The sequence below is a fragment of the Lissotriton vulgaris genome, chromosome 10 (assembly GCF_964263255.1).
Source record: "Lissotriton vulgaris chromosome 10, aLisVul1.2, whole genome shotgun sequence".
Lineage (NCBI taxonomy): Eukaryota > Metazoa > Chordata > Amphibia > Caudata > Salamandridae > Lissotriton > Lissotriton vulgaris.
The window spans coordinates 535,518,280-535,545,514 of NC_141698.1; the positions used below are offsets into that span (position 1 = coordinate 535,518,280).

The window sequence follows — 27,235 nt, forward strand, 5'->3', positions numbered from 1 at the left end:
AATGGCCATACTGGGAAGTCAGCCACTCTGGGTCTCCCAGGTGAATGTTTCAGGCCTGTGAGCCACTCATATAAATCTCGCCTGATCTCGCCTGATCGAGCGCTGAGCGAGCGCGTTTGAATCCAAATATCAAACACCTCTTTCTCAGGCGCAAGAAATGGTGGGCCCTTCATTGCTTCTGGTGTGGAAGTCTATGGAGCAAGGGTCCAGGACTTGCAGAGGAGTACAAGTGCCAGAAAGTGCTTGCTGTTCTCATCTGTGCCTTTTTACTGCTCACTGGCCGATAGGAGATTGGCTGCCCCCTTCCTTGCTGGAGTGAAAAAACAACAACTTGAGAGAAAACATGACTTTGTGTGGCTCACTTATAGGGAGACGAGCCAAATAGCCCTGCTGTTTTCTGAAAGACGCTTCAGTAATTGTTCAAAATGTCTCCTGGCCACTCAGGCTCGTTGGTCTAGGGGTATGATTCTCGCTTCGGGTGCGAGAGGTCCCGGGTTCAAATCCCGGACGAGCCCATCCTGTGGAAGTTTTCAGACTGCTTGTCATATAGGAGCCTTTCTTCTTTTCAATGCTATAAGACGCTGTGTATGTCGAGAAGGTTCCTTACCCTGCACGCTATTTTCCACTTTTGACATGATAAAGGAGTGCAGGACTTCCTTGCAACTGCTTTTCTGGGCTGGACCAGCAGTGTAGGAACATTACATGCAAAGAGTTTTTCTAGTGTCATTTCAGGATATGGTTTCAAAATCGCCTCTTGGGGAAAAAAGTGGTCCTCATTCCTGTCTTCCAAAGAAAGAGAGACCGGGTAAGGAGAGCCCAACTTTGAGCTTCAAGGACGTTGGCCCTTAGTCTGTGCGTTCCAACCCAATACACGCCAACAAGATTCCTGAGGTAGTGTCTGTTTCTGTAGTGTAGTGGTTATCACGTTCGCCTTACACGCGAAAGGTCCCTGGTTCGAGACCGGGCAGAAATGCAGCTTGCTGTTTTTCACAGTGTTTGCATTTACTGGCTCACTTTATAGAAAAGCTGAGATAATAGAGGCTGTCTATTCCTCACCAGCCTGACGTAGTGTGCTCCAGAGATCTCAGTGACAGCTCGAAAAGAGAAGTGACGATAGCTTGCGCCATTCGCTTGCTCGCACTTTGCTCTGTAGGGTGGGCCTACTTCATGAAAGCAAGGCATGAGAGAAGAAATGCTTCTCTTGTCCTCACCACGAGCAGACACTTAAAGCAAACAAACTGTCTGAAGGACATAGGCTTTTTAATTTCTTGTTTGATGACGGTCATGGAAAAGACAGCAATCATATTGCAGAACAGAGCAGCATGTACTGGCTAGCTGCCACTAACCCCTGAAGCCGTGTCAGAGGTGACTCTTGTGTGGCTCGTTGGTCTAGGGGTATGATTCTCGCTTAGGGTGCGAGAGGTCCCGGGTTCAAATCCCGGACGAGCCCTTTTTAGAGGTAAACATACAAACCCTACTAAAAAAGCACTATGCCTGACTATTTCTCGTTATACTGGGTGCATTGTTGCACAACATATTTCTAACCTCAGAAGAAAAATGGATCACCATGCTTTATCTGCCTACCTGCTTAGTCTCAGTGTGTCCCAGGTGATGCTTTCCCAAGCTGTACTCGCTGGCATTTAGGCATCAGATATTTGCCTGTCGATGCCTGCACAAGTGAGTTTTGAATACGTCTAATTGCAAGCATGTTGGATGATATCTCTGAGGTTTTCACACTTGTTCTGCACATTCTGAGCCGCTGCTGATACAGCAGAATAGAAGTAGGGTGAAGACTTGAGAGAAACTTTCCTCTAACAGTAGAAAGCACCAAGGTAGTTTCTGTAGTGTAGTGGTCATCACGTTCGCCTAACACGCGAAAGGTCCCCGGTTCGAGACGGGGCAGAAACACTGTGCATTGGATGCTTTTTTTGTGCACACTCTAAAACCTTATTATCTCAATGCAAGTTTAAGAAGAGGTGGTCTTTGAACACGGTGAGCCGCGAGAATTTTTTTTTACCTTTGCAGACGAAACAAAGTTATCTCCATCGATCATCTGGGGGTTGTTCTTGGGCCTATTTTTATTTTGTGTGAGCTATGTTGTATTGTTGGGGCCTTTACACCTGTGACATTTCTGTGAACGTTGTAAGTGGAAACGTTGGCAGGTGCAGACAGAAAAGTCAGAACTAAGCACACCCTGAGCCGTCAGGATGGCCGAGTGGTCTAAGGCGCCAGACTCAAGAGAGCTTGATCTTCAGTGATGCTGAGCCTTCTGGTCTCCTCATGGAGGCGTGGGTTCAAATCCCACTTCTGACAGGTCCCTTTTACACCCTTAAGTCTTCCTAATTTTTGCAGTGCATTCCCCACACACACCACAATATTTGCGGGAACCTGTAGTAAATAAAGAGAAATCCACCAGGCTGGGCCCTCAATCACAATTCCATGTATTTCTGAAAGTGACACCGCAGGCACACCTTCCATTACATTTGCAATCCATCACAGTAACTGCCTTGCTGGGTTTCGAAATAAGCAGTTGATCCCATCATTTGTTGTGAGGCTCTCCTGCCACCTTTTGGGCAGAGAAGGCACTGTCCCTGCAACAACACAGGCAGACATGTTCAACAGGGCTTCCTGGTTATGTGGGAGGAGCAGATTGCCAATGGTCCCCCCTTGAAAATTCTAATTTACATAAGGAAGACAGAGAGGTAGCTGGTAGTAGGCACTACACACGGACATTGCACTCCCTCTTGTGATTTGCAGCCAATTCTAGATTGAGGCAGGAGGAAAGGAGGAGACTCGCCCAACAATGGCCATACTGGGAAGTCAGCCACTCTGGGTCTCCCAGGTGAATGTTTCAGGCCTGTGAGCCACTCATATAAATCTCGCCTGATCGAGCCTGATCGAGCGCTGAGCGAGCGCGTTTGAATCCAAATATCAAACACCTCTTTCTCAGGCGCAAGAAATGGTGGGCCCTTCATTGCTTCTGGTGTGGAAGTCTATGGAGCAAGGGTCCAGGACTTGCAGAGGAGTACAAGTGCCAGAAAGTGCTTGCTGTTCTCATCTGTGCCTTTTTACTGCTCACTGGCCGATAGGAGATTGGCTGCCCCCTTCCTTGCTGGAGTGAAAAAACAACAACTTGAGAGAAAACATGACTTTGTGTGGCTCACTTATAGGGAGACGAGCCAAATAGCCCTGCTGTTTTCTGAAAGACGCTTCAGTAATTGTTCAAAATGTCTCCTGGCCACTCAGGCTCGTTGGTCTAGGGGTATGATTCTCGCTTCGGGTGCGAGAGGTCCCGGGTTCAAATCCCGGACGAGCCCATCCTGTGGAAGTTTTCAGGCTGCTTGTTATATAGGAGCCTTTCTTCTTTTCAATGCTATAAGACGCTGTGTATGTCGAGAAGGTTCCTTACCCTGCACGCTATTTTCCACTTTTGACATGATAAAGGAGTGCAGGACTTCCTTGCAACTGCTTTTCTGGGCTGGACCAGCAGTGTAGGAACATTACATGCAAAGAGTTTTTCTAGTGTCATTTCAGGATATGGTTTCAAAATCGCCTCTTGGGGAAAAAAGTGGTCCTCATTCCTGTCTTCCAAAGAAAGAGAGACCGGGTAAGGAGAGCCCAACTTTGAGCTTCAAGGACGTTGGCCCTTAGTCTGTGCGTTCCAACCCAATACACGCCAACAAGATTCCTGAGGTAGTGTCTGTTTCTGTAGTGTAGTGGTTATCACGTTCGCCTTACACGCGAAAGGTCCCTGGTTCGAGACCGGGCAGAAATGCAGCTTGCTGTTTTTCACAGTGTTTGCATTTACTGGCTCACTTTATAGAAAAGCTGAGATAATAGAGGCTGTCTATTCCTCACCAGCCTGACGTAGTGTGCTCCAGAGATCTCAGTGACAGCTCGAAAAGAGAAGTGACGATAGCTTGCGCCATTCGCTTGCTCGCACTTTGCTCTGTAGGGTGGGCCTACTTCATGAAAGCAAGGCATGAGAGAAGAAATGCTTCTCTTGTCCTCACCACGAGCAGACACTTAAAGCAAACAAACTGTCTGAAGGACATAGGCTTTTTAATTTCTTGTTTGATGACGGTCATGGAAAAGACAGCAATCATATTGCAGAACAGAGCAGCATGTACTGGCTAGCTGCCACTAACCCCTGGAGCCGTGTCAGAGGTGACTCTTGCGTGGCTCGTTGGTCTAGGGGTATGATTCTCGCTTAGGGTGCGAAAGGTCCCGGGTTCAAATCCCGGACGAGCCCTTTTTAGAGGTAAACATACAAACCCTACTAAAAAAGCACTATGACTATTTCTCGTTATACTGGGTGCATTGTTGCACAACATATTTCTAACCTCAAAAGAAAAATGGATCACCATGCTTTATCTGCCTACCTGCTTAGTCTCAGTGTGTCCCAGGTCATGCTTTCCCAAGCTGTACTCGCTGGCATTTAGGCATCAGATATTTGCCTGTCGATGCCTGCACAAGTGAGTTTTGAATACGTCTAATTGCAAGCATGTTGGATGATATCTCTGAGGTTTTCACACTTGTTCTGCACATTCTGAGCCGCTGCTGATACAGCAGAATAGAAGTAGGGTGAAGACTTGAGAGAAACTTTCCTCTAACAGTAGAAAGCACCAAGGTAGTTTCTGTAGTGTAGTGGTCATCACGTTCGCCTAACACGCGAAAGGTCCCCGGTTCGAGACGGGGCAGAAACACTGTGCATTGGATGCTTTTTTTGTGCACACTCTAAAACCTTATTATCTCAATGCAAGTTTAAGAAGAGGTGGTCTTTGAACACAGTGAGCCGCGAGAATTTTTTTTTACCTTTGCAGACGAAACAAAGTTATCTCCATCGATCATCTGGGGGTTGTTCTTGGGCCTATTTTTATTTTGTGTGAGCTATGTTGTATTGTTGGGGCCTTTACACCTGTGACATTTCTGTGAACGTTGTAAGTGGAAACGTTGGCAGGTGCAGACAGAAAAGTCAGAACTAAGCACACCCTGAGCCGTCAGGATGGCCGAGTGGTCTAAGGCGCCAGACTCAAGAGAGCTTGATCTTCAGTGATGCTGAGCCTTCTGGTCTCCTCATGGAGGCGTGGGTTCAAATCCCACTTCTGACAGGTCCCTTTTACACCCTTAAGTCTTCCTAATTTTTGCAGTGCATTCCCCACACACACCACAATATTTGCGGGAACCTGTAGTAAATAAAGAGAAATCCACCAGGCTGGGCCCTCAATCACAATTCCATGTATTTCTGAAAGTGACACCTCAGGCACACCTTCCATTACATTTGCAATCCATCACAGTAACTGCCTTGCTGGGTTTCGAAATAAGCAGTTGATCCCATCATTTGTTGTGAGGCTCTCCTGCCACCTTTTTGGCAGAGAAGGCACTGTCCCTGCAACAACACAGGCAGACATGTTCAACAGGGCTTCCTGGTTATGTGGGAGGAGCAGATTGCCAATGGTCCCCCCTTGAAAATTCTAATTTACATAAGGAAGACAGAGAGGTAGCTGGTAGTAGGCACTACACACGGACATTGCACTCCCTCTTGTGATTTGCAGCCAATTCTAGATTGAGGCAGGAGGAAAGGAGGAGACTCGCCCAACAATGGCCATACTGGGAAGTCAGCCACTCTGGGTCTCCCAGGTGAATGTTTCAGGCCTGTGAGCCACTCATATAAATCTCGCCTGATCGAGCCTGATCGAGCGCTGAGCGGGCGCGTTTGAATCCAAATATCAAACACCTCTTTCTCAGGCGCAAGAAATGGTGGGCCCTTCATTGCTTCTGGTGTGGAAGTCTATGGAGCAAGGGTCCAGGACTTGCAGAGGAGTACAAGTGCCAGAAAGTGCTTGCTGTTCTCATCTGTGCCTTTTTACTGCTCACTGGCCGATAGGAGATTGGCTGCCCCCTTCCTTGCTGGAGTGAAAAAACAACAACTTGAGAGAAAACATGACTTTGTGTGGCTCACTTATAGGGAGACGAGCCAAATAGCCCTGCTGTTTTCTGAAAGACGCTTCAGTAATTGTTCAAAATGTCTCCTGGCCACTCAGGCTCGTTGGTCTAGGGGTATGATTCTCGCTTCGGGTGCGAGAGGTCCCGGGTTCAAATCCCGGACGAGCCCATCCTGTGGAAGTTTTCAGACTGCTTGTCATATAGGAGCCTTTCTTCTTTTCAATGCTATAAGACGCTGTGTATGTCGAGAAGGTTCCTTACCCTGCACGCTATTTTCCACTTTTGACATGATAAAGGAGTGCAGGACTTCCTTGCAACTGCTTTTCTGGGCTGGACCAGCAGTGTAGGAACATTACATGCAAAGAGTTTTTCTAGTGTCATTTCAGGATATGGTTTCAAAATCGCCTCTTGGGGAAAAAAGTGGTCCTCATTCCTGTCTTCCAAAGAAAGAGAGACCGGGTAAGGAGAGCCCAACTTTGAGCTTCAAGGACGTTGGCCCTTAGTCTGTGCGTTCCAACCCAATACACGCCAACAAGATTCCTGAGGTAGTGTCTGTTTCTGTAGTGTAGTGGTTATCACGTTCGCCTTACACGCGAAAGGTCCCTGGTTCGAGACCGGGCAGAAATGCAGCTTGCTGTTTTTCACAGTGTTTGCATTTACTGGCTCACTTTATAGAAAAGCTGAGATAATAGAGGCTGTCTATTCCTCACCAGCCTGACGTAGTGTGCTCCAGAGATCTCAGTGACAGCTCGAAAAGAGAAGTGACGATAGCTTGCGCCATTCGCTTGCTCGCACTTTGCTCTGTAGGGTGGGCCTACTTCATGAAAGCAAGGCATGAGAGAAGAAATGCTTCTCTTGTCCTCACCACGAGCAGACACTTAAAGCAAACAAACTGTCTGAAGGACAGAGGCTTTTTAATTTCTTGTTTGATGACGGTCATGGAAAAGACAGCAATCATATTGCAGAACAGAGCAGCATGTACTGGCTAGCTGCCACTAACCCCTGGAGCCGTGTCAGAGGTGACTCTTGTGTGGCTCGTTGGTCTAGGGGTATGATTCTCGCTTAGGGTGCGAGAGGTCCCGGGTTCAAATCCCGGACGAGCCCTTTTTAGAGGTAAACATACAAACCCTACTAAAAAAGCACTATGCCTGACTATTTCTCGTTATACTGGGTGCATTGTTGCACAACATATTTCTAACCTCAGAAGAAAAATGGATCACCATGCTTTATCTGCCTACCTGCTTAGTCTCAGTGTGTCCCAGGTGATGCTTTCCCAAGCTGTACTCGCTGGCATTTAGGCATCAGATATTTGCCTGTCGATGCCTGCACAAGTGAGTTTTGAATACGTCTAATTGCAAGCATGTTGGATGATATCTCTGAGGTTTTCACACTTGTTCTGCACATTCTGAGCCGCTGCTGATACAGCAGAATAGAAGTAGGGTGAAGACTTGAGAGAAACTTTCCTCTAACAGTAGAAAGCACCAAGGTAGTTTCTGTAGTGTAGTGGTCATCACGTTCGCCTAACACGCGAAAGGTCCCCGGTTCGAGACGGGGCAGAAACACTGTGCATTGGATGCTTTTTTTGTGCACACTCTAAAACCTTATTATCTCAATGCAAGTTTAAGAAGAGGTGGTCTTTGAACACGGTGAGCCGCGAGAATTTTTTTTTACCTTTGCAGACGAAACAAAGTTATCTCCATCGATCATCTGGGGGTTGTTCTTGGGCCTATTTTTATTTTGTGTGAGCTATGTTGTATTGTTGGGGCCTTTACACCTGTGACATTTCTGTGAACGTTGTAAGTGGAAACGTTGGCAGGTGCAGACAGAAAAGTCAGAACTAAGCACACCCTGAGCCGTCAGGATGGCCGAGTGGTCTAAGGCGCCAGACTCAAGAGAGCTTGATCTTCAGTGATGCTGAGCCTTCTGGTCTCCTCATGGAGGCGTGGGTTCAAATCCCACTTCTGACAGGTCCCTTTTACACCCTTAAGTCTTCCTAATTTTTGCAGTGCATTCCCCACACACACCACAATATTTGCGGGAACCTGTAGTAAATAAAGAGAAATCCACCAGGCTGGGCCCTCAATCACAATTCCATGTATTTCTGAAAGTGACACCGCAGGCACACCTTCCATTACATTTGCAATCCATCACAGTAACTGCCTTGCTGGGTTTCGAAATAAGCAGTTGATCCCATCATTTGTTGTGAGGCTCTCCTGCCACCTTTTGGGCAGAGAAGGCACTGTCCCTGCAACAACACAGGCAGACATGTTCAACAGGGCTTCCTGGTTATGTGGGAGGAGCAGATTGCCAATGGTCCCCCCTTGAAAATTCTAATTTACATAAGGAAGACAGAGAGGTAGCTGGTAGTAGGCACTACACACGGACATTGCACTCCCTCTTGTGATTTGCAGCCAATTCTAGATTGAGGCAGGAGGAAAGGAGGAGACTCGCCCAACAATGGCCATACTGGGAAGTCAGCCACTCTGGGTCTCCCAGGTGAATGTTTCAGGCCTGTGAGCCACTCATATAAATCTCGCCTGATCGAGCCTGATCGAGCGCTGAGCGAGCGCGTTTGAATCCAAATATCAAACACCTCTTTCTCAGGCGCAAGAAATGGTGGGCCCTTCATTGCTTCTGGTGTGGAAGTCTATGGAGCAAGGGTCCAGGACTTGCAGAGGAGTACAAGTGCCAGAAAGTGCTTGCTGTTCTCATCTGTGCCTTTTTACTGCTCACTGGCCGATAGGAGATTGGCTGCCCCCTTCCTTGCTGGAGTGAAAAAACAACAACTTGAGAGAAAACATGACTTTGTGTGGCTCACTTATAGGGAGACGAGCCAAATAGCCCTGCTGTTTTCTGAAAGACGCTTCAGTAATTGTTCAAAATGTCTCCTGGCCACTCAGGCTCGTTGGTCTAGGGGTATGATTCTCGCTTCGGGTGCGAGTGGTCCCGGGTTCAAATCCCGGACGAGCCCATCCTGTGGAAGTTTTCAGGCTGCTTGTCATATAGGAGCCTTTCTTCTTTTCAATGCTATAAGACGCTGTGTATGTCGAGAAGGTTCCTTACCCTGCACGCTATTTTCCACTTTTGACATGATAAAGGAGTGCAGGACTTCCTTGCAACTGCTTTTCTGGGCTGGACCAGCAGTGTAGGAACATTACATGCAAAGAGTTTTTCTAGTGTCATTTCAGGATATGGTTTCAAAATCGCCTCTTGGGGAAAAAAGTGGTCCTCATTCCTGTCTTCCAAAGAAAGAGAGACCGGGTAAGGAGAGCCCAACTTTGAGCTTCAAGGACGTTGGCCCTTAGTCTGTGCGTTCCAACCCAATACACGCCAACAAGATTCCTGAGGTAGTGTCTGTTTCTGTAGTGTAGTGGTTATCACGTTCGCCTTACACGCGAAAGGTCCCTGGTTCGAGACCGGGCAGAAATGCAGCTTGCTGTTTTTCACAGTGTTTGCATTTACTGGCTCACTTTATAGAAAAGCTGAGATAATAGAGGCTGTCTATTCCTCACCAGCCTGACGTAGTGTGCTCCAGAGATCTCAGTGACAGCTCGAAAAGAGAAGTGACGATAGCTTGCGCCATTCGCTTGCTCGCACTTTGCTCTGTAGGGTGGGCCTACTTCATGAAAGCAAGGCATGAGAGAAGAAATGCTTCTCTTGTCCTCACCACGAGCAGACACTTAAAGCAAACAAACTGTCTGAAGGACAGAGGCTTTTTAATTTCTTGTTTGATGACGGTCATGGAAAAGACAGCAATCATATTGCAGAACAGAGCAGCATGTACTGGCTAGCTGCCACTAACCCCTGGAGCCGTGTCAGAGGTGACTCTTGCGTGGCTCGTTGGTCTAGGGGTATGATTCTCGCTTAGGGTGCGAGAGGTCCCGGGTTCAAATCCCGGACGAGCCCTTTTTAGAGGTAAACATACAAACCCTACTAAAAAAGCACTATGCCTGACTATTTCTCGTTATACTGGGTGCATTGTTGCACAACATATTTCTAACCTCAGAAGAAAAATGGATCACCATGCTTTATCTGCCTACCTGCTTAGTCTCAGTGTGTCCCAGGTGATGCTTTCCCAAGCTGTACTCGCTGGCATTTAGGCATCAGATATTTGCCTGTCGATGCCTGCACAAGTGAGTTTTGAATACGTCTAATTGCAAGCATGTTGGATGATATCTCTGAGGTTTTCACACTTGTTCTGCACATTCTGAGCCGCTGCTGATACAGCAGAATAGAAGTAGGGTGAAGACTTGAGAGAAACTTTCCTCTAACAGTAGAAAGCACCAAGGTAGTTTCTGTAGTGTAGTGGTCATCACGTTCGCCTAACACGCGAAAGGTCCCCGGTTCGAGACGGGGCAGAAACACTGTGCATTGGATGCTTTTTTTGTGCACACTCTAAAACCTTTTTATCTCAATGCAAGTTTAAGAAGAGGTGGTCTTTGAACACGGTGAGCCGCGAGAATTTTTTTTTACCTTTGCAGACGAAACAAAGTTATCTCCATCGATCATCTGGGGGTTGTTCTTGGGCCTATTTTTATTTTGTGTGAGCTATGTTGTATTGTTGGGGCCTTTACACCTGTGACATTTCTGTGAACGTTGTAAGTGGAAACGTTGGCAGGTGCAGACAGAAAAGTCAGAACTAAGCACACCCTGAGCCGTCAGGATGGCCGAGTGGTCTAAGGCGCCAGACTCAAGAGAGCTTGATCTTCAGTGATGCTGAGCCTTCTGGTCTCCTCATGGAGGCGTGGGTTCAAATCCCACTTCTGACAGGTCCCTTTTACACCCTTAAGTCTTCCTAATTTTTGCAGTGCATTCCCCACACACACCACAATATTTGCGGGAACCTGTAGTAAATAAAGAGAAATCCACCAGGCTGGGCCCTCAATCACAATTCCATGTATTTCTGAAAGTGACACCGCAGGCACACCTTCCATTACATTTTGCAATCCATCACAGTAACTGCCTTGCTGGGTTTCGAAATAAGCAGTTGATCCCATCATTTGTTGTGAGGCTCTCCTGCCACCTTTTGGGCAGAGAAGGCACTGTCCCTGCAACAACACAGGCAGACATGTTCAACAGGGCTTCCTGGTTATGTGGGAGGAGCAGATTGCCAATGGTCCCCCCTTGAAAATTCTAATTTACATAAGGAAGACAGAGAGGTAGCTGGTAGTAGGCACTACACACGGACATTGCACTCCCTCTTGTGATTTGCAGCCAATTCTAGATTGAGGCAGGAGGAAAGGAGGAGACTCGCCCAACAATGGCCATACTGGGAAGTCAGCCACTCTGGGTCTCCCAGGTGAATGTTTCAGGCCTGTGAGCCACTCATATAAATCTCGCCTGATCTCGCCTGATCGAGCGCTGAGCGAGCGCGTTTGAATCCAAATATCAAACACCTCTTTCTCAGGCGCAAGAAATGGTGGGCCCTTCATTGCTTCTGGTGTGGAAGTCTATGGAGCAAGGGTCCAGGACTTGCAGAGGAGTACAAGTGCCAGAAAGTGCTTGCTGTTCTCATCTGTGCCTTTTTACTGCTCACTGGCCGATAGGAGATTGGCTGCCCCCTTCCTTGCTGGAGTGAAAAAACAACAACTTGAGAGAAAACATGACTTTGTGTGGCTCACTTATAGGGAGACGAGCCAAATAGCCCTGCTGTTTTCTGAAAGACGCTTCAGTAATTGTTCAAAATGTCTCCTGGCCACTCAGGCTCGTTGGTCTAGGGGTATGATTCTCGCTTCGGGTGCGAGTGGTCCCGGGTTCAAATCCTGGACGAGCCCATCCTGTGGAAGTTTTCAGGCTGCTTGTCATATAGGAGCCTTTCTTCTTTTCAATGCTATAAGACGCTGTGTATGTCGAGAAGGTTCCTTACCCTGCACGCTATTTTCCACTTTTGACATGATAAAGGAGTGCAGGACTTCCTTGCAACTGCTTTTCTGGGCTGGACCAGCAGTGTAGGAACATTACATGCAAAGAGTTTTTCTAGTGTCATTTCAGGATATGGTTTCAAAATCGCCTCTTGGGGAAAAAAGTGGTCCTCATTCCTGTCTTCCAAAGAAAGAGAGACCGGGTAAGGAGAGCCCAACTTTGAGCTTCAAGGACGTTGGCCCTTAGTCTGTGCGTTCCAACCCAATACACGCCAACAAGATTCCTGAGGTAGTGTCTGTTTCTGTAGTGTAGTGGTTATCACGTTCGCCTTACACGCAAAAGGTCCCTGGTTCGAGACCGGGCAGAAATGCAGCTTGCTGTTTTTCACAGTGTTTGCATTTACTGGCTCACTTTATAGAAAAGCTGAGATAATAGAGGCTGTCTATTCCTCACCAGCCTGACGTAGTGTGCTCCAGAGATCTCAGTGACAGCTCGAAAAGAGAAGTGACGATAGCTTGCGCCATTCGCTTGCTCGCACTTTGCTCTGTAGGGTGGGCCTACTTCATGAAAGCAAGGCATGAGAGAAGAAATGCTTCTCTTGTCCTCACCACGAGCAGACACTTAAAGCAAACAAACTGTCTGAAGGACAGAGGCTTTTTAATTTCTTGTTTGATGACGGTCATGGAAAAGACAGCAATCATATTGCAGAACAGAGCAGCATGTACTGGCTAGCTGCCACTAACCCCTGGAGCCGTGTCAGAGGTGACTCTTGCGTGGCTCATTGGTCTAGGGGTATGATTCTCGCTTTGGGTGCGAGAGGTCCCGGGTTCAAATCCCGGACGAGCCCTTTTTAGAGGTAAACATACAAACCCTACTAAAAAAGCACTATGCCTGACTATTTCTCGTTATACTGGGTGCATTGTTGCACAACATATTTCTAACCTCAGAAGAAAAATGGATCACCATGCTTTATCTGCCTACCTGCTTAGTCTCAGTGTGTCCCAGGTGATGCTTTCCCAAGCTGTACTCGCTGGCATTTAGGCATCAGATATTTGCCTGTCGATGCCTGCACAAGTGAGTTTTGAATACGTCTAATTGCAAGCATGTTGGATGATATCTCTGAGGTTTTCACACTTGTTCTGCACATTCTGAGCCGCTGCTGATACAGCAGAATAGAAGTAGGGTGAAGACTTGAGAGAAACTTTCCTCTAACAGTAGAAAGCACCAAGGTAGTTTCTGTAGTGTAGTGGTCATCACGTTCGCCTAACACGCGAAAGGTCCCCGGTTCGAGACGGGGCAGAAACACTGTGCATTGGATGCTTTTTTTGTGCACACTCTAAAACCTTATTATCTCAATGCAAGTTTAAGAAGAGGTGGTCTTTGAACACGGTGAGCCGCGAGAATTTTTTTTTACCTTTGCAGACGAAACAAAGTTATCTCCATCGATCATCTGGGGGTTGTTCTTGGGCCTATTTTTATTTTGTGTGAGCTATGTTGTATTGTTGGGGCCTTTACACCTGTGACATTTCTGTGAACGTTGTAAGTGGAAACGTTGGCAGGTGCAGACAGAAAAGTCAGAACTAAGCACACCCTGAGCCGTCAGGATGGCCGAGTGGTCTAAGGCGCCAGACTCAAGAGAGCTTGATCTTCAGTGATGCTGAGCCTTCTGGTCTCCTCATGGAGGCGTGGGTTCAAATCCCACTTCTGACAGGTCCCTTTTACACCCTTAAGTCTTCCTAATTTTTGCAGTGCATTCCCCACACACACCACAATATTTGCGGGAACCTGTAGTAAATAAAGAGAAATCCACCAGGCTGGGCCCTCAATCACAATTCCATGTATTTCTGAAAGTGACACCGCAGGCACACCTTCCATTACATTTTGCAATCCATCACAGTAACTGCCTTGCTGGGTTTCGAAATAAGCAGTTGATCCCATCATTTGTTGTGAGGCTCTCCTGCCACCTTTTGGGCAGAGAAGGCACTGTCCCTGCAACAACACAGGCAGACATGTTCAACAGGGCTTCCTGGTTATGTGGGAGGAGCAGATTGCCAATGGTCCCCCCTTGAAAATTCTAATTTACATAAGGAAGACAGAGAGGTAGCTGGTAGTAGGCACTACACACGGACATTGCACTCCCTCTTGTGATTTGCAGCCAATTCTAGATTGAGGCAGGAGGAAAGGAGGAGACTCGCCCAACAATGGCCATACTGGGAAGTCAGCCACTCTGGGTCTCCCAGGTGAATGTTTCAGGCCTGTGAGCCACTCATATAAATCTCGCCTGATCTCGCCTGATCGAGCGCTGAGCGAGCGCGTTTGAATCCAAATATCAAACACCTCTTTCTCAGGCGCAAGAAATGGTGGGCCCTTCATTGCTTCTGGTGTGGAAGTCTATGGAGCAAGGGTCCAGGACTTGCAGAGGAGTACAAGTGCCAGAAAGTGCTTGCTGTTCTCATCTGTGCCTTTTTACTGCTCACTGGCCGATAGGAGATTGGCTGCCCCCTTCCTTGCTGGAGTGAAAAAACAACAACTTGAGAGAAAACATGACTTTGTGTGGCTCACTTATAGGGAGACGAGCCAAATAGCCCTGCTGTTTTCTGAAAGACGCTTCAGTAATTGTTCAAAATGTCTCCTGGCCACTCAGGCTCGTTGGTCTAGGGGTATGATTCTCGCTTCGGGTGCGAGTGGTCCCGGGTTCAAATCCTGGACGAGCCCATCCTGTGGAAGTTTTCAGGCTGCTTGTCATATAGGAGCCTTTCTTCTTTTCAATGCTATAAGACGCTGTGTATGTCGAGAAGGTTCCTTACCCTGCACGCTATTTTCCACTTTTGACATGATAAAGGAGTGCAGGACTTCCTTGCAACTGCTTTTCTGGGCTGGACCAGCAGTGTAGGAACATTACATGCAAAGAGTTTTTCTAGTGTCATTTCAGGATATGGTTTCAAAATCGCCTCTTGGGGAAAAAAGTGGTCCTCATTCCTGTCTTCCAAAGAAAGAGAGACCGGGTAAGGAGAGCCCAACTTTGAGCTTCAAGGACGTTGGCCCTTAGTCTGTGCGTTCCAACCCAATACACGCCAACAAGATTCCTGAGGTAGTGTCTGTTTCTGTAGTGTAGTGGTTATCACGTTCGCCTTACACGCGAAAGGTCCCTGGTTCGAGACCGGGCAGAAATGCAGCTTGCTGTTTTTCACAGTGTTTGCATTTACTGGCTCACTTTATAGAAAAGCTGAGATAATAGAGGCTGTCTATTCCTCACCAGCCTGACGTAGTGTGCTCCAGAGATCTCAGTGACAGCTCGAAAAGAGAAGTGACGATAGCTTGCGCCATTCGCTTGCTCGCACTTTGCTCTGTAGGGTGGGCCTACTTCATGAAAGCAAGGCATGAGAGAAGAAATGCTTCTCTTGTCCTCACCACGAGCAGACACTTAAAGCAAACAAACTGTCTGAAGGACAGAGGCTTTTTAATTTCTTGTTTGATGACGGTCATGGAAAAGACAGCAATCATATTGCAGAACAGAGCAGCATGTACTGGCTAGCTGCCACTAACCCCTGGAGCCGTGTCAGAGGTGACTCTTGCGTGGCTCGTTGGTCTAGGGGTATGATTCTCGCTTAGGGTGCGAGAGGTCCCGGGTTCAAATCCCGGACGAGCCCTTTTTAGAGGTAAACATACAAACCCTACTAAAAAAGCACTATGCCTGACTATTTCTCGTTATACTGGGTGCATTGTTGCACAACATATTTCTAACCTCAGAAGAAAAATGGATCACCATGCTTTATCTGCCTACCTGCTTAGTCTCAGTGTGTCCCAGGTGATGCTTTCCCAAGCTGTACTCGCTGGCATTTAGGCATCAAATATTTGCCTGTCGATGCCTGCACAAGTGAGTTTTGAATACGTCTAATTGCAAGCATGTTGGATGATATCTCTGAGGTTTTCACACTTGTTCTGCATATTCTGAGCCGCTGCTGATACAGCAGAATAGAAGTAGGGTGAAGACTTGAGAGAAACTTTCCTCTAACAGTAGAAAGCACCAAGGTAGTTTCTGTAGTGTAGTGGTCATCACGTTCGCCTAACACGCGAAAGGTCCCCGGTTCGAGACGGGGCAGAAACACTGTGCATTGGATGCTTTTTTTGTGCACACTCTAAAACCTTATTATCTCAATGCAAGTTTAAGAAGAGGTGGTCTTTGAACACGGTGAGCCGCGAGAATTTTTTTTTACCTTTGCAGACGAAACAAAGTTATCTCCATCGATCATCTGGGGGTTGTTCTTGGGCCTATTTTTATTTTGTGTGAGCTATGTTGTATTGTTGGGGCCTTTACACCTGTGACATTTCTGTGAACGTTGTAAGTGGAAACGTTGGCAGGTGCAGACAGAAAAGTCAGAACTAAGCACACCCTGAGCCGTCAGGATGGCCGAGTGGTCTAAGGCGCCAGACTCAAGAGAGCTTGATCTTCAGTGATGCTGAGCCTTCTGGTCTCCTCATGGAGGCGTGGGTTCAAATCCCACTTCTGACAGGTCCCTTTTACACCCTTAAGTCTTCCTAATTTTTGCAGTGCATTCCCCACACACACCACAATATTTGCGGGAACCTGTAGTAAATAAAGAGAAATCCACCAGGCTGGGCCCTCAATCACAATTCCATGTATTTCTGAAAGTGACACCGCAGGCACACCTTCCATTACATTTGCAATCCATCACAGTAACTGCCTTGCTGGGTTTCGAAATAAGCAGTTGATCCCATCATTTGTTGTGAGGCTCTCCTGCCACCTTTTGGGCAGAGAAGGCACTGTCCCTGCAACAACACAGGCAGACATGTTCAACAGGGCTTCCTGGTTATGTGGGAGGAGCAGATTGCCAATGGTCCCCCCTTGAAAATTCTAATTTACATAAGGAAGACAGAGAGGTAGCTGGTAGTAGGCACTACACACGGACATTGCACTCCCTCTTGTGATTTGCAGCCAATTCTAGATTGAGGCAGGAGGAAAGGAGGAGACTCGCCCAACAATGGCCATACTGGGAAGTCAGCCACTCTGGGTCTCCCAGGTGAATGTTTCAGGCCTGTGAGCCACTCATATAAATCTCGCCTGATCTCGCCTGATCGAGCGCTGAGCGAGCGCGTTTGAATCCAAATATCAAACACCTCTTTCTCAGGCGCAAGAAATGGTGGGCCCTTCATTGCTTCTGGTGTGGAAGTCTATGGAGCAAGGGTCCAGGACTTGCAGAGGAGTACAAGTGCCAGAAAGTGCTTGCTGTTCTCATCTGTGCCTTTTTACTGCTCACTGGCCGATAGGAGATTGGCTGCCCCCTTCCTTGCTGGAGTGAAAAAACAACAACTTGAGAGAAAACATGACTTTGTGTGGCTCACTTATAGGGAGACGAGCCAAATAGCCCTGCTGTTTTCTGAAAGACGCTTCAGTAATTGTTCAAAATGTCTCCTGGCCACTCAGGCTCGTTGGTCTAGGGGTATGATTCTCGCTTCGGGTGCGAGAGGTCCCGGGTTCAAATCCCGGACGAGCCCATCCTGTGGAAGTTTTCAGGCTGCTTGTCATATAGGAGCCTTTCTTCTTTTCAATGCTATAAGACGCTGTGTATGTCGAGAAGGTTCCTTACCCTGCACGCTATTTTCCACTTTTGACATGATAAAGGAGTGCAGGACTTCCTTGCAACTGCTTTTCTGGGCTGGACCAGCAGTGTAGGAACATTACATGCAAAGAGTTTTTCTAGTGTCATTTCAGGATATGGTTTCAAAATCGCCTCTTGGGGAAAAAAGTGGTCCTCATTCCTGTCTTCCAAAGAAAGAGAGACCGGGTAAGGAGAGCCCAACTTTGAGCTTCAAGGACGTTGGCCCTTAGTCTGTGCGTTCCAACCCAATACACGCCAACAAGATTCCTGAGGTAGTGTCTGTTTCTGTAGTGTAGTGGTTATCACGTTCGCCTTACACGCGAAAGGTCCCTGGTTCGAGACCGGGCAGAAATGCAGCTTGCTGTTTTTCACAGTGTTTGCATTTACTGGCTCACTTTATAGAAAAGCTGAGATAATAGAGGCTGTCTATTCCTCACCAGCCTGACGTAGTGTGCTCCAGAGATCTCAGTGACAGCTCGAAAAGAGAAGTGACGATAGCTTGCGCCATTCGCTTGCTCGCACTTTGCTCTGTAGGGTGGGCCTACTTCATGAAAGCAAGGCATGAGAGAAGAAATGCTTCTCTTGTCCTCACCACGAGCAGACACTTAAAGCAAACAAACTGTCTGAAGGACAGAGGCTTTTTAATTTCTTGTTTGATGACGGTCATGGAAAAGACAGCAATCATATTGCAGAACAGAGCAGCATGTACTGGCTAGCTGCCACTAACCCCTGGAGCCGTGTCAGAGGTGACTCTTGCGTGGCTCGTTGGTCTAGGGGTATGATTCTCGCTTAGGGTGCGAGAGGTCCCGGGTTCAAATCCCGGACGAGCCCTTTTTAGAGGTAAACATACAAACCCTACTAAAAAAGCACTATGCCTGACTATTTCTCGTTATACTGGGTGCATTGTTGCACAACATATTTCTAACCTCAGAAGAAAAATGGATCACCATGCTTTATCTGCCTACCTGCTTAGTCTCAGTGTGTCCCAGGTGATGCTTTCCCAAGCTGTACTCGCTGGCATTTAGGCATCAGATATTTGCCTGTCGATGCCTGCACAAGTGAGTTTTGAATACGTCTAATTGCAAGCATGTTGGATGATATCTCTGAGGTTTTCACACTTGTTCTGCACATTCTGAGCCGCTGCTGATACAGCAGAATAGAAGTAGGGTGAAGACTTGAGAGAAACTTTCCTCTAACAGTAGAAAGCACCAAGGTAGTTTCTGTAGTGTAGTGGTCATCACGTTCGCCTAACACGCGAAAGGTCCCCGGTTCGAGACGGGGCAGAAACACTGTGCATTGGATGCTTTTTTTGTGCACACTCTAAAACCTTATTATCTCAATGCAAGTTTAAGAAGAGGTGGTCTTTGAACACGGTGAGCCGCGAGAATTTTTTTTTACCTTTGCAGACGAAACAAAGTTATCTCCATCGATCATCTGGGGGTTGTTCTTGGGCCTATTTTTATTTTGTGTGAGCTATGTTGTATTGTTGGGGCCTTTACACCTGTGACATTTCTGTGAACGTTGTAAGTGGAAACGTTGGCAGGTGCAGACAGAAAAGTCAGAACTAAGCACACCCTGAGCCGTCAGGATGGCCGAGTGGTCTAAGGCGCCAGACTCAAGAGAGCTTGATCTTCAGTGATGCTGAGCCTTCTGGTCTCCTCATGGAGGCGTGGGTTCAAATCCCACTTCTGACAGGTCCCTTTTACACCCTTAAGTCTTCCTAATTTTTGCAGTGCATTCCCCACACACACCACAATATTTGCGGGAACCTGTAGTAAATAAAGAGAAATCCACCAGGCTGGGCCCTCAATCACAATTCCATGTATTTCTGAAAGTGACACCGCAGGCACACCTTCCATTACATTTTGCAATCCATCACAGTAACTGCCTTGCTGGGTTTCGAAATAAGCAGTTGATCCCATCATTTGTTGTGAGGCTCTCCTGCCACCTTTTGGGCAGAGAAGGCACTGTCCCTGCAACAACACAGGCAGACATGTTCAACAGGGCTTCCTGGTTATGTGGGAGGAGCAGATTGCCAATGGTCCCCCCTTGAAAATTCTAATTTACATAAGGAAGACAGAGAGGTAGCTGGTAGTAGGCACTACACACGGACATTGCACTCCCTCTTGTGATTTGCAGCCAATTCTAGATTGAGGCAGGAGGAAAGGAGGAGACTCGCCCAACAATGGCCATACTGGGAAGTCAGCCACTCTGGGTCTCCCAGGTGAATGTTTCAGGCCTGTGAGCCACTCATATAAATCTCGCCTGATCGAGCCTGATCGAGCGCTGAGCGGGCGCGTTTGAATCCAAATATCAAACACCTCTTTCTCAGGCGCAAGAAATGGTGGGCCCTTCATTGCTTCTGGTGTGGAAGTCTATGGAGCAAGGGTCCAGGACTTGCAGAGGAGTACAAGTGCCAGAAAGTGCTTGCTGTTCTCATCTGTGCCTTTTTACTGCTCACTGGCCGATAGGAGATTGGCTGCCCCCTTCCTTGCTGGAGTGAAAAAACAACAACTTGAGAGAAACATGACTTTGTGTGGCTCACTTATAGGGAGACGAGCCAAATAGCCCTGCTGTTTTCTGAAAGACGCTTCAGTAATTGTTCAAAATGTCTCCTGGCCACTCAGGCTCGTTGGTCTAGGGGTATGATTCTCGCTTCGGGTGCGAGAGGTCCCGGGTTCAAATCCCGGACGAGCCCATCCTGTGGAAGTTTTCAGACTGCTTGTCATATAGGAGCCTTTCTTCTTTTCAATGCTATAAGACGCTGTGTATGTCGAGAAGGTTCCTTACCCTGCACGCTATTTTCCACTTTTGACATGATAAAGGAGTGCAGGACTTCCTTGCAACTGCTTTTCTGGGCTGGACCAGCAGTGTAGGAACATTACATGCAAAGAGTTTTTCTAGTGTCATTTCAGGATATGGTTTCAAAATCGCCTCTTGGGGAAAAAAGTGGTCCTCATTCCTGTCTTCCAAAGAAAGAGAGACCGGGTAAGGAGAGCCCAACTTTGAGCTTCAAGGACGTTGGCCCTTAGTCTGTGCGTTCCAACCCAATACACGCCAACAAGATTCCTGAGGTAGTGTCTGTTTCTGTAGTGTAGTGGTTATCACGTTCGCCTTACACGCGAAAGGTCCCTGGTTCGAGACCGGGCAGAAATGCAGCTTGCTGTTTTTCACAGTGTTTGCATTTACTGGCTCACTTTATAGAAAAGCTGAGATAATAGAGGCTGTCTATTCCTCACCAGCCTGACGTAGTGTGCTCCAGAGATCTCAGTGACAGCTCGAAAAGAGAAGTGACGATAGCTTGCGCCATTCGCTTGCTCGCACTTTGCTCTGTAGGGTGGGCCTACTTCATGAAAGCAAGGCATGAGAGAAGAAATGCTTCTCTTGTCCTCACCACGAGCAGACACTTAAAGCAAACAAACTGTCTGAAGGACAGAGGCTTTTTAATTTCTTGTTTGATGACGGTCATGGAAAAGACAGCAATCATATTGCAGAACAGAGCAGCATGTACTGGCTAGCTGCCACTAACCCCTGGAGCCGTGTCAGAGGTGACTCTTGCGTGGCTCGTTGGTCTAGGGGTATGATTCTCGCTTAGGGTGCGAGAGGTCCCGGGTTCAAATCCCGGACGAGCCCTTTTTAGAGGTAAACATACAAACCCTACTAAAAAAGCACTATGCCTGACTATTTCTCGTTATACTGGGTGCATTGTTGCACAACATATTTCTAACCTCAGAAGAAAAATGGATCACCATGCTTTATCTGCCTACCTGCTTAGTCTCAGTGTGTCCCAGGTGATGCTTTCCCAAGCTGTACTCGCTGGCATTTAGGCATCAAATATTTGCCTGTCGATGCCTGCACAAGTGAGTTTTGAATACGTCTAATTGCAAGCATGTTGGATGATATCTCTGAGGTTTTCACACTTGTTCTGCATATTCTGAGCCGCTGCTGATACAGCAGAATAGAAGTAGGGTGAAGACTTGAGAGAAACTTTCCTCTAACAGTAGAAAGCACCAAGGTAGTTTCTGTAGTGTAGTGGTCATCACGTTCACCTAACACGCGAAAGGTCCCCGGTTCGAGACGGGGCAGAAACACTGTGCATTGGATGCTTTTTTTGTGCACACTCTAAAACCTTATTATCTCAATGCAAGTTTAAGAAGAGGTGGTCTTTGAACACGGTGAGCCGCGAGAATTTTTTTTTACCTTTGCAGACGAAACAAAGTTATCTCCATCGATCATCTGGGGGTTGTTCTTGGGCCTATTTTTATTTTGTGTGAGCTATGTTGTATTGTTGGGGCCTTTACACCTGTGACATTTCTGTGAACGTTGTAAGTGGAAACGTTGGCAGGTGCAGACAGAAAAGTCAGAACTAAGCACACCCTGAGCCGTCAGGATGGCCGAGTGGTCTAAGGCGCCAGACTCAAGAGAGCTTGATCTTCAGTGATGCTGAGCCTTCTGGTCTCCTCATGGAGGCGTGGGTTCAAATCCCACTTCTGACAGGTCCCTTTTACACCCTTAAGTCTTCCTAATTTTTGCAGTGCATTCCCCACACACACCACAATATTTGCGGGAACCTGTAGTAAATAAAGAGAAATCCACCAGGCTGGGCCCTCAATCACAATTCCATGTATTTCTGAAAGTGACACCGCAGGCACACCTTCCATTACATTTTGCAATCCATCACAGTAACTGCCTTGCTGGGTTTCGAAATAAGCAGTTGATCCCATCATTTGTTGTGAGGCTCTCCTGCCACCTTTTGGGCAGAGAAGGCACTGTCCCTGCAACAACACAGGCAGACATGTTCAACAGGGCTTCCTGGTTATGTGGGAGGAGCAGATTGCCAATGGTCCCCCCTTGAAAATTCTAATTTACATAAGGAAGACAGAGAGGTAGCTGGTAGTAGGCACTACACACGGACATTGCACTCCCTCTTGTGATTTGCAGCCAATTCTAGATTGAGGCAGGAGGAAAGGAGGAGACTCGCCCAACAATGGCCATACTGGGAAGTCAGCCACTCTGGGTCTCCCAGGTGAATGTTTCAGGCCTGTGAGCCACTCATATAAATCTCGCCTGATCTCGCCTGATCGAGCGCTGAGCGAGCGCGTTTGAATCCAAATATCAAACACCTCTTTCTCAGGCGCAAGAAATGGTGGGCCCTTCATTGCTTCTGGTGTGGAAGTCTATGGAGCAAGGGTCCAGGACTTGCAGAGGAGTACAAGTGCCAGAAAGTGCTTGCTGTTCTCATCTGTGCCTTTTTACTGCTCACTGGCCGATAGGAGATTGGCTGCCCCCTTCCTTGCTGGAGTGAAAAAACAACAACTTGAGAGAAAACATGACTTTGTGTGGCTCACTTATAGGGAGACGAGCCAAATAGCCCTGCTGTTTTCTGAAAGACGCTTCAGTAATTGTTCAAAATGTCTCCTGGCCACTCAGGCTCGTTGGTCTAGGGGTATGATTCTCGCTTCGGGTGCGAGAGGTCCCGGGTTCAAATCCCGGACGAGCCCATCCTGTGGAAGTTTTCAGACTGCTTGTCATATAGGAGCCTTTCTTCTTTTCAATGCTATAAGACGCTGTGTATGTCGAGAAGGTTCCTTACCCTGCACGCTATTTTCCACTTTTGACATGATAAAGGAGTGCAGGACTTCCTTGCAACTGCTTTTCTGGGCTGGACCAGCAGTGTAGGAACATTACATGCAAAGAGTTTTTCTAGTGTCATTTCAGGATATGGTTTCAAAATCGCCTCTTGGGGAAAAAAGTGGTCCTCATTCCTGTCTTCCAAAGAAAGAGAGACCGGGTAAGGAGAGCCCAACTTTGAGCTTCAAGGACGTTGGCCCTTAGTCTGTGCGTTCCAACCCAATACACGCCAACAAGATTCCTGAGGTAGTGTCTGTTTCTGTAGTGTAGTGGTTATCACGTTCGCCTTACACGCGAAAGGTCCCTGGTTCGAGACCGGGCAGAAATGCAGCTTGCTGTTTTTCACAGTGTTTGCATTTACTGGCTCACTTTATAGAAAAGCTGAGATAATAGAGGCTGTCTATTCCTCACCAGCCTGACGTAGTGTGCTCCAGAGATCTCAGTGACAGCTCGAAAAGAGAAGTGACGATAGCTTGCGCCATTCGCTTGCTCGCACTTTGCTCTGTAGGGTGGGCCTACTTCATGAAAGCAAGGCATGAGAGAAGAAATGCTTCTCTTGTCCTCACCACGAGCAGACACTTAAAGCAAACAAACTGTCTGAAGGACAGAGGCTTTTTAATTTCTTGTTTGATGACGGTCATGGAAAAGACAGCAATCATATTGCAGAACAGAGCAGCATGTACTGGCTAGCTGCCACTAACCCCTGGAGCCGTGTCAGAGGTGACTCTTGCGTGGCTCGTTGGTCTAGGGGTATGATTCTCGCTTAGGGTGCGAGAGGTCCCGGGTTCAAATCCCGGACGAGCCCTTTTTAGAGGTAAACATACAAACCCTACTAAAAAAGCACTATGCCTGACTATTTCTCGTTATACTGGGTGCATTGTTGCACAACATATTTCTAACCTCAGAAGAAAAATGGATCACCATGCTTTATCTGCCTACCTGCTTAGTCTCAGTGTGTCCCAGGTGATGCTTTCCCAAGCTGTACTCGCTGGCATTTAGGCATCAAATATTTGCCTGTCGATGCCTGCACAAGTGAGTTTTGAATACGTCTAATTGCAAGCATGTTGGATGATATCTCTGAGGTTTTCACACTTGTTCTGCATATTCTGAGCCGCTGCTGATACAGCAGAATAGAAGTAGGGTGAAGACTTGAGAGAAACTTTCCTCTAACAGTAGAAAGCACCAAGGTAGTTTCTGTAGTGTAGTGGTCATCACGTTCACCTAACACGCGAAAGGTCCCCGGTTCGAGACGGGGCAGAAACACTGTGCATTGGATGCTTTTTTTGTGCACACTCTAAAACCTTATTATCTCAATGCAAGTTTAAGAAGAGGTGGTCTTTGAACACGGTGAGCCGCGAGAATTTTTTTTTACCTTTGCAGACGAAACAAAGTTATCTCCATCGATCATCTGGGGGTTGTTCTTGGGCCTATTTTTATTTTGTGTGAGCTATGTTGTATTGTTGGGGCCTTTACACCTGTGACATTTCTGTGAACGTTGTAAGTGGAAACGTTGGCAGGTGCAGACAGAAAAGTCAGAACTAAGCACACCCTGAGCCGTCAGGATGGCCGAGTGGTCTAAGGCGCCAGACTCAAGAGAGCTTGATCTTCAGTGATGCTGAGCCTTCTGGTCTCCTCATGGAGGCGTGGGTTCAAATCCCACTTCTGACAGGTCCCTTTTACACCCTTAAGTCTTCCTAATTTTTGCAGTGCATTCCCCACACACACCACAATATTTGCGGGAACCTGTAGTAAATAAAGAGAAATCCACCAGGCTGGGCCCTCAATCACAATTCCATGTATTTCTGAAAGTGACACCGCAGGCACACCTTCCATTACATTTGCAATCCATCACAGTAACTGCCTTGCTGGGTTTCGAAATAAGCAGTTGATCCCATCATTTGTTGTGAGGCTCTCCTGCCACCTTTTGGGCAGAGAAGGCACTGTCCCTGCAACAACACAGGCAGACATGTTCAACAGGGCTTCCTGGTTATGTGGGAGGAGCAGATTGCCAATGGTCCCCCCTTGAAAATTCTAATTTACATAAGGAAGACAGAGAGGTAGCTGGTAGTAGGCACTACACACGGACATTGCACTCCCTCTTGTGATTTGCAGCCAATTCTAGATTGAGGCAGGAGGAAAGGAGGAGACTCGCCCAACAATGGCCATACTGGGAAGTCAGCCACTCTGGGTCTCCCAGGTGAATGTTTCAGGCCTGTGAGCCACTCATATAAATCTCGCCTGATCGAGCCTGATCGAGCGCTGAGCGAGCGCGTTTGAATCCAAATATCAAACACCTCTTTCTCAGGCGCAAGAAATGGTGGGCCCTTCATTGCTTCTGGTGTGGAAGTCTATGGAGCAAGGGTCCAGGACTTGCAGAGGAGTACAAGTGCCAGAAAGTGCTTGCTGTTCTCATCTGTGCCTTTTTACTGCTCACTGGCCGATAGGAGATTGGCTGCCCCCTTCCTTGCTGGAGTGAAAAAACAACAACTTGAGAGAAAACATGACTTTGTGTGGCTCACTTATAGGGAGACGAGCCAAATAGCCCTGCTGTTTTCTGAAAGACGCTTCAGTAATTGTTCAAAATGTCTCCTGGCCACTCAGGCTCGTTGGTCTAGGGGTATGATTCTCGCTTCGGGTGCGAGAGGTCCCGGGTTCAAATCCCGGACGAGCCCATCCTGTGGAAGTTTTCAGGCTGCTTGTTATATAGGAGCCTTTCTTCTTTTCAATGCTATAAGACGCTGTGTATGTCGAGAAGGTTCCTTACCCTGCACGCTATTTTCCACTTTTGACATGATAAAGGAGTGCAGGACTTCCTTGCAACTGCTTTTCTGGGCTGGACCAGCAGTGTAGGAACATTACATGCAAAGAGTTTTTCTAGTGTCATTTCAGGATATGGTTTCAAAATCGCCTCTTGGGGAAAAAAGTGGTCCTCATTCCTGTCTTCCAAAGAAAGAGAGACCGGGTAAGGAGAGCCCAACTTTGAGCTTCAAGGACGTTGGCCCTTAGTCTGTGCGTTCCAACCCAATACACGCCAACAAGATTCCTGAGGTAGTGTCTGTTTCTGTAGTGTAGTGGTTATCACGTTCGCCTTACACGCGAAAGGTCCCTGGTTCGAGACCGGGCAGAAATGCAGCTTGCTGTTTTTCACAGTGTTTGCATTTACTGGCTCACTTTATAGAAAAGCTGACATAATAGAGGCTGTCTATTCCTCACCAGCCTGACGTAGTGTGCTCCAGAGATCTCAGTGACAGCTCGAAAAGAGAAGTGACGATAGCTTGCGCCATTCGCTTGCTCGCACTTTGCTCTGTAGGGTGGGCCTACTTCATGAAAGCAAGGCATGAGAGAAGAAATGCTTCTCTTGTCCTCACCACGAGCAGACACTTAAAGCAAACAAACTGTCTGAAGGACAGAGGCTTTTTAATTTCTTGTTTGATGACGGTCATGGAAAAGACAGCAATCATATTGCAGAACAGAGCAGCATGTACTGGCTAGCTGCCACTAACCCCTGGAGCCGTGTCAGAGGTGACTCTTGCGTGGCTCGTTGGTCTAGGGGTATGATTCTCGCTTAGGGTGCGAGAGGTCCCGGGTTCAAATCCCGGACGAGCCCTTTTTAGAGGTAAACATACAAACCCTACTAAAAAAGCACTATGCCTGACTATTTCTCGTTATACTGGGTGCATTGTTGCACAACATATTTCTAACCTCAGAAGAAAAATGGATCACCATGCTTTATCTGCCTACCTGCTTAGTCTCAGTGTGTCCCAGGTGATGCTTTCCCAAGCTGTACTCGCTGGCATTTAGGCATCAGATATTTGCCTGTCGATGCCTGCACAAGTGAGTTTTGAATACGTCTAATTGCAAGCATGTTGGATGATATCTCTGAGGTTTTCACACTTGTTCTGCACATTCTGAGCCGCTGCTGATACAGCAGAATAGAAGTAGGGTGAAGACTTGAGAGAAACTTTCCTCTAACAGTAGAAAGCACCAAGGTAGTTTCTGTAGTGTAGTGGTCATCACGTTCGCCTAACACGCGAAAGGTCCCCGGTTCGAGACGGGGCAGAAACACTGTGCATTGGATGCTTTTTTTGTGCACACTCTAAAACCTTATTATCTCAATGCAAGTTTAAGAAGAGGTGGTCTTTGAACACGGTGAGCCGCGAGAATTTTTTTTTACC

General features: G+C 47.4%; 48 non-coding genes across 48 annotated transcripts; all 48 read left to right on the forward strand.

Moving 5' to 3' along the window:
- Window positions 1–443: 443 nt before the first annotated feature.
- TRNAP-CGG (transfer RNA proline (anticodon CGG)) lies at window positions 444–515 on the forward strand. Its single transcript has one exon. It is a non-coding gene; the product is annotated as a tRNA-Pro (tRNA).
- Window positions 516–900: 385 nt separating this feature from the next.
- On the forward strand, window positions 901–973 carry TRNAV-UAC (transfer RNA valine (anticodon UAC)). Its single transcript has one exon. It is a non-coding gene; the product is annotated as a tRNA-Val (tRNA).
- Window positions 974–1,378: 405 nt separating this feature from the next.
- On the forward strand, window positions 1,379–1,450 carry TRNAP-AGG (transfer RNA proline (anticodon AGG)). Its single transcript has one exon. It is a non-coding gene; the product is annotated as a tRNA-Pro (tRNA).
- Window positions 1,451–1,835: 385 nt separating this feature from the next.
- On the forward strand, window positions 1,836–1,908 carry TRNAV-AAC (transfer RNA valine (anticodon AAC)). Its single transcript has one exon. It is a non-coding gene; the product is annotated as a tRNA-Val (tRNA).
- A 293-nt stretch (window positions 1,909–2,201) lies between these two features.
- Window positions 2,202–2,313, forward strand: TRNAL-CAA (transfer RNA leucine (anticodon CAA)). Its single transcript has 2 exons — window positions 2,202–2,239; window positions 2,268–2,313. It is a non-coding gene; the product is annotated as a tRNA-Leu (tRNA).
- Window positions 2,314–3,245: 932 nt separating this feature from the next.
- TRNAP-CGG (transfer RNA proline (anticodon CGG)) lies at window positions 3,246–3,317 on the forward strand. The gene has a single exon. It is a non-coding gene; the product is annotated as a tRNA-Pro (tRNA).
- A 385-nt stretch (window positions 3,318–3,702) lies between these two features.
- TRNAV-UAC (transfer RNA valine (anticodon UAC)) lies at window positions 3,703–3,775 on the forward strand. Its single transcript has one exon. It is a non-coding gene; the product is annotated as a tRNA-Val (tRNA).
- A 405-nt stretch (window positions 3,776–4,180) lies between these two features.
- TRNAP-AGG (transfer RNA proline (anticodon AGG)) lies at window positions 4,181–4,252 on the forward strand. The gene has a single exon. It is a non-coding gene; the product is annotated as a tRNA-Pro (tRNA).
- Window positions 4,253–4,633: 381 nt separating this feature from the next.
- On the forward strand, window positions 4,634–4,706 carry TRNAV-AAC (transfer RNA valine (anticodon AAC)). The gene has a single exon. It is a non-coding gene; the product is annotated as a tRNA-Val (tRNA).
- A 293-nt stretch (window positions 4,707–4,999) lies between these two features.
- TRNAL-CAA (transfer RNA leucine (anticodon CAA)) lies at window positions 5,000–5,111 on the forward strand. The gene is made up of 2 exons: window positions 5,000–5,037; window positions 5,066–5,111. It is a non-coding gene; the product is annotated as a tRNA-Leu (tRNA).
- A 932-nt stretch (window positions 5,112–6,043) lies between these two features.
- TRNAP-CGG (transfer RNA proline (anticodon CGG)) lies at window positions 6,044–6,115 on the forward strand. The gene has a single exon. It is a non-coding gene; the product is annotated as a tRNA-Pro (tRNA).
- A 385-nt stretch (window positions 6,116–6,500) lies between these two features.
- TRNAV-UAC (transfer RNA valine (anticodon UAC)) lies at window positions 6,501–6,573 on the forward strand. Its single transcript has one exon. It is a non-coding gene; the product is annotated as a tRNA-Val (tRNA).
- A 405-nt stretch (window positions 6,574–6,978) lies between these two features.
- On the forward strand, window positions 6,979–7,050 carry TRNAP-AGG (transfer RNA proline (anticodon AGG)). Its single transcript has one exon. It is a non-coding gene; the product is annotated as a tRNA-Pro (tRNA).
- Window positions 7,051–7,435: 385 nt separating this feature from the next.
- On the forward strand, window positions 7,436–7,508 carry TRNAV-AAC (transfer RNA valine (anticodon AAC)). The gene has a single exon. It is a non-coding gene; the product is annotated as a tRNA-Val (tRNA).
- A 293-nt stretch (window positions 7,509–7,801) lies between these two features.
- TRNAL-CAA (transfer RNA leucine (anticodon CAA)) lies at window positions 7,802–7,913 on the forward strand. The gene is made up of 2 exons: window positions 7,802–7,839; window positions 7,868–7,913. It is a non-coding gene; the product is annotated as a tRNA-Leu (tRNA).
- A 932-nt stretch (window positions 7,914–8,845) lies between these two features.
- On the forward strand, window positions 8,846–8,917 carry TRNAP-CGG (transfer RNA proline (anticodon CGG)). Its single transcript has one exon. It is a non-coding gene; the product is annotated as a tRNA-Pro (tRNA).
- Window positions 8,918–9,302: 385 nt separating this feature from the next.
- Window positions 9,303–9,375, forward strand: TRNAV-UAC (transfer RNA valine (anticodon UAC)). The gene has a single exon. It is a non-coding gene; the product is annotated as a tRNA-Val (tRNA).
- A 405-nt stretch (window positions 9,376–9,780) lies between these two features.
- TRNAP-AGG (transfer RNA proline (anticodon AGG)) lies at window positions 9,781–9,852 on the forward strand. Its single transcript has one exon. It is a non-coding gene; the product is annotated as a tRNA-Pro (tRNA).
- A 385-nt stretch (window positions 9,853–10,237) lies between these two features.
- On the forward strand, window positions 10,238–10,310 carry TRNAV-AAC (transfer RNA valine (anticodon AAC)). The gene has a single exon. It is a non-coding gene; the product is annotated as a tRNA-Val (tRNA).
- A 293-nt stretch (window positions 10,311–10,603) lies between these two features.
- TRNAL-CAA (transfer RNA leucine (anticodon CAA)) lies at window positions 10,604–10,715 on the forward strand. The gene is made up of 2 exons: window positions 10,604–10,641; window positions 10,670–10,715. It is a non-coding gene; the product is annotated as a tRNA-Leu (tRNA).
- A 933-nt stretch (window positions 10,716–11,648) lies between these two features.
- On the forward strand, window positions 11,649–11,720 carry TRNAP-CGG (transfer RNA proline (anticodon CGG)). The gene has a single exon. It is a non-coding gene; the product is annotated as a tRNA-Pro (tRNA).
- Window positions 11,721–12,105: 385 nt separating this feature from the next.
- Window positions 12,106–12,178, forward strand: TRNAV-UAC (transfer RNA valine (anticodon UAC)). Its single transcript has one exon. It is a non-coding gene; the product is annotated as a tRNA-Val (tRNA).
- Window positions 12,179–13,040: 862 nt separating this feature from the next.
- TRNAV-AAC (transfer RNA valine (anticodon AAC)) lies at window positions 13,041–13,113 on the forward strand. The gene has a single exon. It is a non-coding gene; the product is annotated as a tRNA-Val (tRNA).
- A 293-nt stretch (window positions 13,114–13,406) lies between these two features.
- Window positions 13,407–13,518, forward strand: TRNAL-CAA (transfer RNA leucine (anticodon CAA)). The gene is made up of 2 exons: window positions 13,407–13,444; window positions 13,473–13,518. It is a non-coding gene; the product is annotated as a tRNA-Leu (tRNA).
- Window positions 13,519–14,451: 933 nt separating this feature from the next.
- Window positions 14,452–14,523, forward strand: TRNAP-CGG (transfer RNA proline (anticodon CGG)). Its single transcript has one exon. It is a non-coding gene; the product is annotated as a tRNA-Pro (tRNA).
- A 385-nt stretch (window positions 14,524–14,908) lies between these two features.
- TRNAV-UAC (transfer RNA valine (anticodon UAC)) lies at window positions 14,909–14,981 on the forward strand. The gene has a single exon. It is a non-coding gene; the product is annotated as a tRNA-Val (tRNA).
- Window positions 14,982–15,386: 405 nt separating this feature from the next.
- TRNAP-AGG (transfer RNA proline (anticodon AGG)) lies at window positions 15,387–15,458 on the forward strand. The gene has a single exon. It is a non-coding gene; the product is annotated as a tRNA-Pro (tRNA).
- Window positions 15,459–15,843: 385 nt separating this feature from the next.
- TRNAV-AAC (transfer RNA valine (anticodon AAC)) lies at window positions 15,844–15,916 on the forward strand. The gene has a single exon. It is a non-coding gene; the product is annotated as a tRNA-Val (tRNA).
- Window positions 15,917–16,209: 293 nt separating this feature from the next.
- TRNAL-CAA (transfer RNA leucine (anticodon CAA)) lies at window positions 16,210–16,321 on the forward strand. The gene is made up of 2 exons: window positions 16,210–16,247; window positions 16,276–16,321. It is a non-coding gene; the product is annotated as a tRNA-Leu (tRNA).
- A 932-nt stretch (window positions 16,322–17,253) lies between these two features.
- TRNAP-CGG (transfer RNA proline (anticodon CGG)) lies at window positions 17,254–17,325 on the forward strand. The gene has a single exon. It is a non-coding gene; the product is annotated as a tRNA-Pro (tRNA).
- A 385-nt stretch (window positions 17,326–17,710) lies between these two features.
- On the forward strand, window positions 17,711–17,783 carry TRNAV-UAC (transfer RNA valine (anticodon UAC)). Its single transcript has one exon. It is a non-coding gene; the product is annotated as a tRNA-Val (tRNA).
- A 405-nt stretch (window positions 17,784–18,188) lies between these two features.
- Window positions 18,189–18,260, forward strand: TRNAP-AGG (transfer RNA proline (anticodon AGG)). The gene has a single exon. It is a non-coding gene; the product is annotated as a tRNA-Pro (tRNA).
- Window positions 18,261–18,645: 385 nt separating this feature from the next.
- Window positions 18,646–18,718, forward strand: TRNAV-AAC (transfer RNA valine (anticodon AAC)). The gene has a single exon. It is a non-coding gene; the product is annotated as a tRNA-Val (tRNA).
- Window positions 18,719–19,011: 293 nt separating this feature from the next.
- TRNAL-CAA (transfer RNA leucine (anticodon CAA)) lies at window positions 19,012–19,123 on the forward strand. Its single transcript has 2 exons — window positions 19,012–19,049; window positions 19,078–19,123. It is a non-coding gene; the product is annotated as a tRNA-Leu (tRNA).
- A 932-nt stretch (window positions 19,124–20,055) lies between these two features.
- Window positions 20,056–20,127, forward strand: TRNAP-CGG (transfer RNA proline (anticodon CGG)). The gene has a single exon. It is a non-coding gene; the product is annotated as a tRNA-Pro (tRNA).
- A 385-nt stretch (window positions 20,128–20,512) lies between these two features.
- TRNAV-UAC (transfer RNA valine (anticodon UAC)) lies at window positions 20,513–20,585 on the forward strand. Its single transcript has one exon. It is a non-coding gene; the product is annotated as a tRNA-Val (tRNA).
- Window positions 20,586–20,990: 405 nt separating this feature from the next.
- TRNAP-AGG (transfer RNA proline (anticodon AGG)) lies at window positions 20,991–21,062 on the forward strand. The gene has a single exon. It is a non-coding gene; the product is annotated as a tRNA-Pro (tRNA).
- Window positions 21,063–21,447: 385 nt separating this feature from the next.
- On the forward strand, window positions 21,448–21,520 carry TRNAV-AAC (transfer RNA valine (anticodon AAC)). Its single transcript has one exon. It is a non-coding gene; the product is annotated as a tRNA-Val (tRNA).
- A 293-nt stretch (window positions 21,521–21,813) lies between these two features.
- On the forward strand, window positions 21,814–21,925 carry TRNAL-CAA (transfer RNA leucine (anticodon CAA)). The gene is made up of 2 exons: window positions 21,814–21,851; window positions 21,880–21,925. It is a non-coding gene; the product is annotated as a tRNA-Leu (tRNA).
- A 933-nt stretch (window positions 21,926–22,858) lies between these two features.
- Window positions 22,859–22,930, forward strand: TRNAP-CGG (transfer RNA proline (anticodon CGG)). The gene has a single exon. It is a non-coding gene; the product is annotated as a tRNA-Pro (tRNA).
- A 385-nt stretch (window positions 22,931–23,315) lies between these two features.
- TRNAV-UAC (transfer RNA valine (anticodon UAC)) lies at window positions 23,316–23,388 on the forward strand. Its single transcript has one exon. It is a non-coding gene; the product is annotated as a tRNA-Val (tRNA).
- Window positions 23,389–23,793: 405 nt separating this feature from the next.
- Window positions 23,794–23,865, forward strand: TRNAP-AGG (transfer RNA proline (anticodon AGG)). Its single transcript has one exon. It is a non-coding gene; the product is annotated as a tRNA-Pro (tRNA).
- A 385-nt stretch (window positions 23,866–24,250) lies between these two features.
- On the forward strand, window positions 24,251–24,323 carry TRNAV-AAC (transfer RNA valine (anticodon AAC)). Its single transcript has one exon. It is a non-coding gene; the product is annotated as a tRNA-Val (tRNA).
- Window positions 24,324–24,616: 293 nt separating this feature from the next.
- TRNAL-CAA (transfer RNA leucine (anticodon CAA)) lies at window positions 24,617–24,728 on the forward strand. The gene is made up of 2 exons: window positions 24,617–24,654; window positions 24,683–24,728. It is a non-coding gene; the product is annotated as a tRNA-Leu (tRNA).
- A 932-nt stretch (window positions 24,729–25,660) lies between these two features.
- On the forward strand, window positions 25,661–25,732 carry TRNAP-CGG (transfer RNA proline (anticodon CGG)). The gene has a single exon. It is a non-coding gene; the product is annotated as a tRNA-Pro (tRNA).
- Window positions 25,733–26,117: 385 nt separating this feature from the next.
- Window positions 26,118–26,190, forward strand: TRNAV-UAC (transfer RNA valine (anticodon UAC)). The gene has a single exon. It is a non-coding gene; the product is annotated as a tRNA-Val (tRNA).
- A 405-nt stretch (window positions 26,191–26,595) lies between these two features.
- Window positions 26,596–26,667, forward strand: TRNAP-AGG (transfer RNA proline (anticodon AGG)). Its single transcript has one exon. It is a non-coding gene; the product is annotated as a tRNA-Pro (tRNA).
- Window positions 26,668–27,052: 385 nt separating this feature from the next.
- TRNAV-AAC (transfer RNA valine (anticodon AAC)) lies at window positions 27,053–27,125 on the forward strand. The gene has a single exon. It is a non-coding gene; the product is annotated as a tRNA-Val (tRNA).
- The last annotated feature ends 110 nt before the right edge of the window (window positions 27,126–27,235 follow it).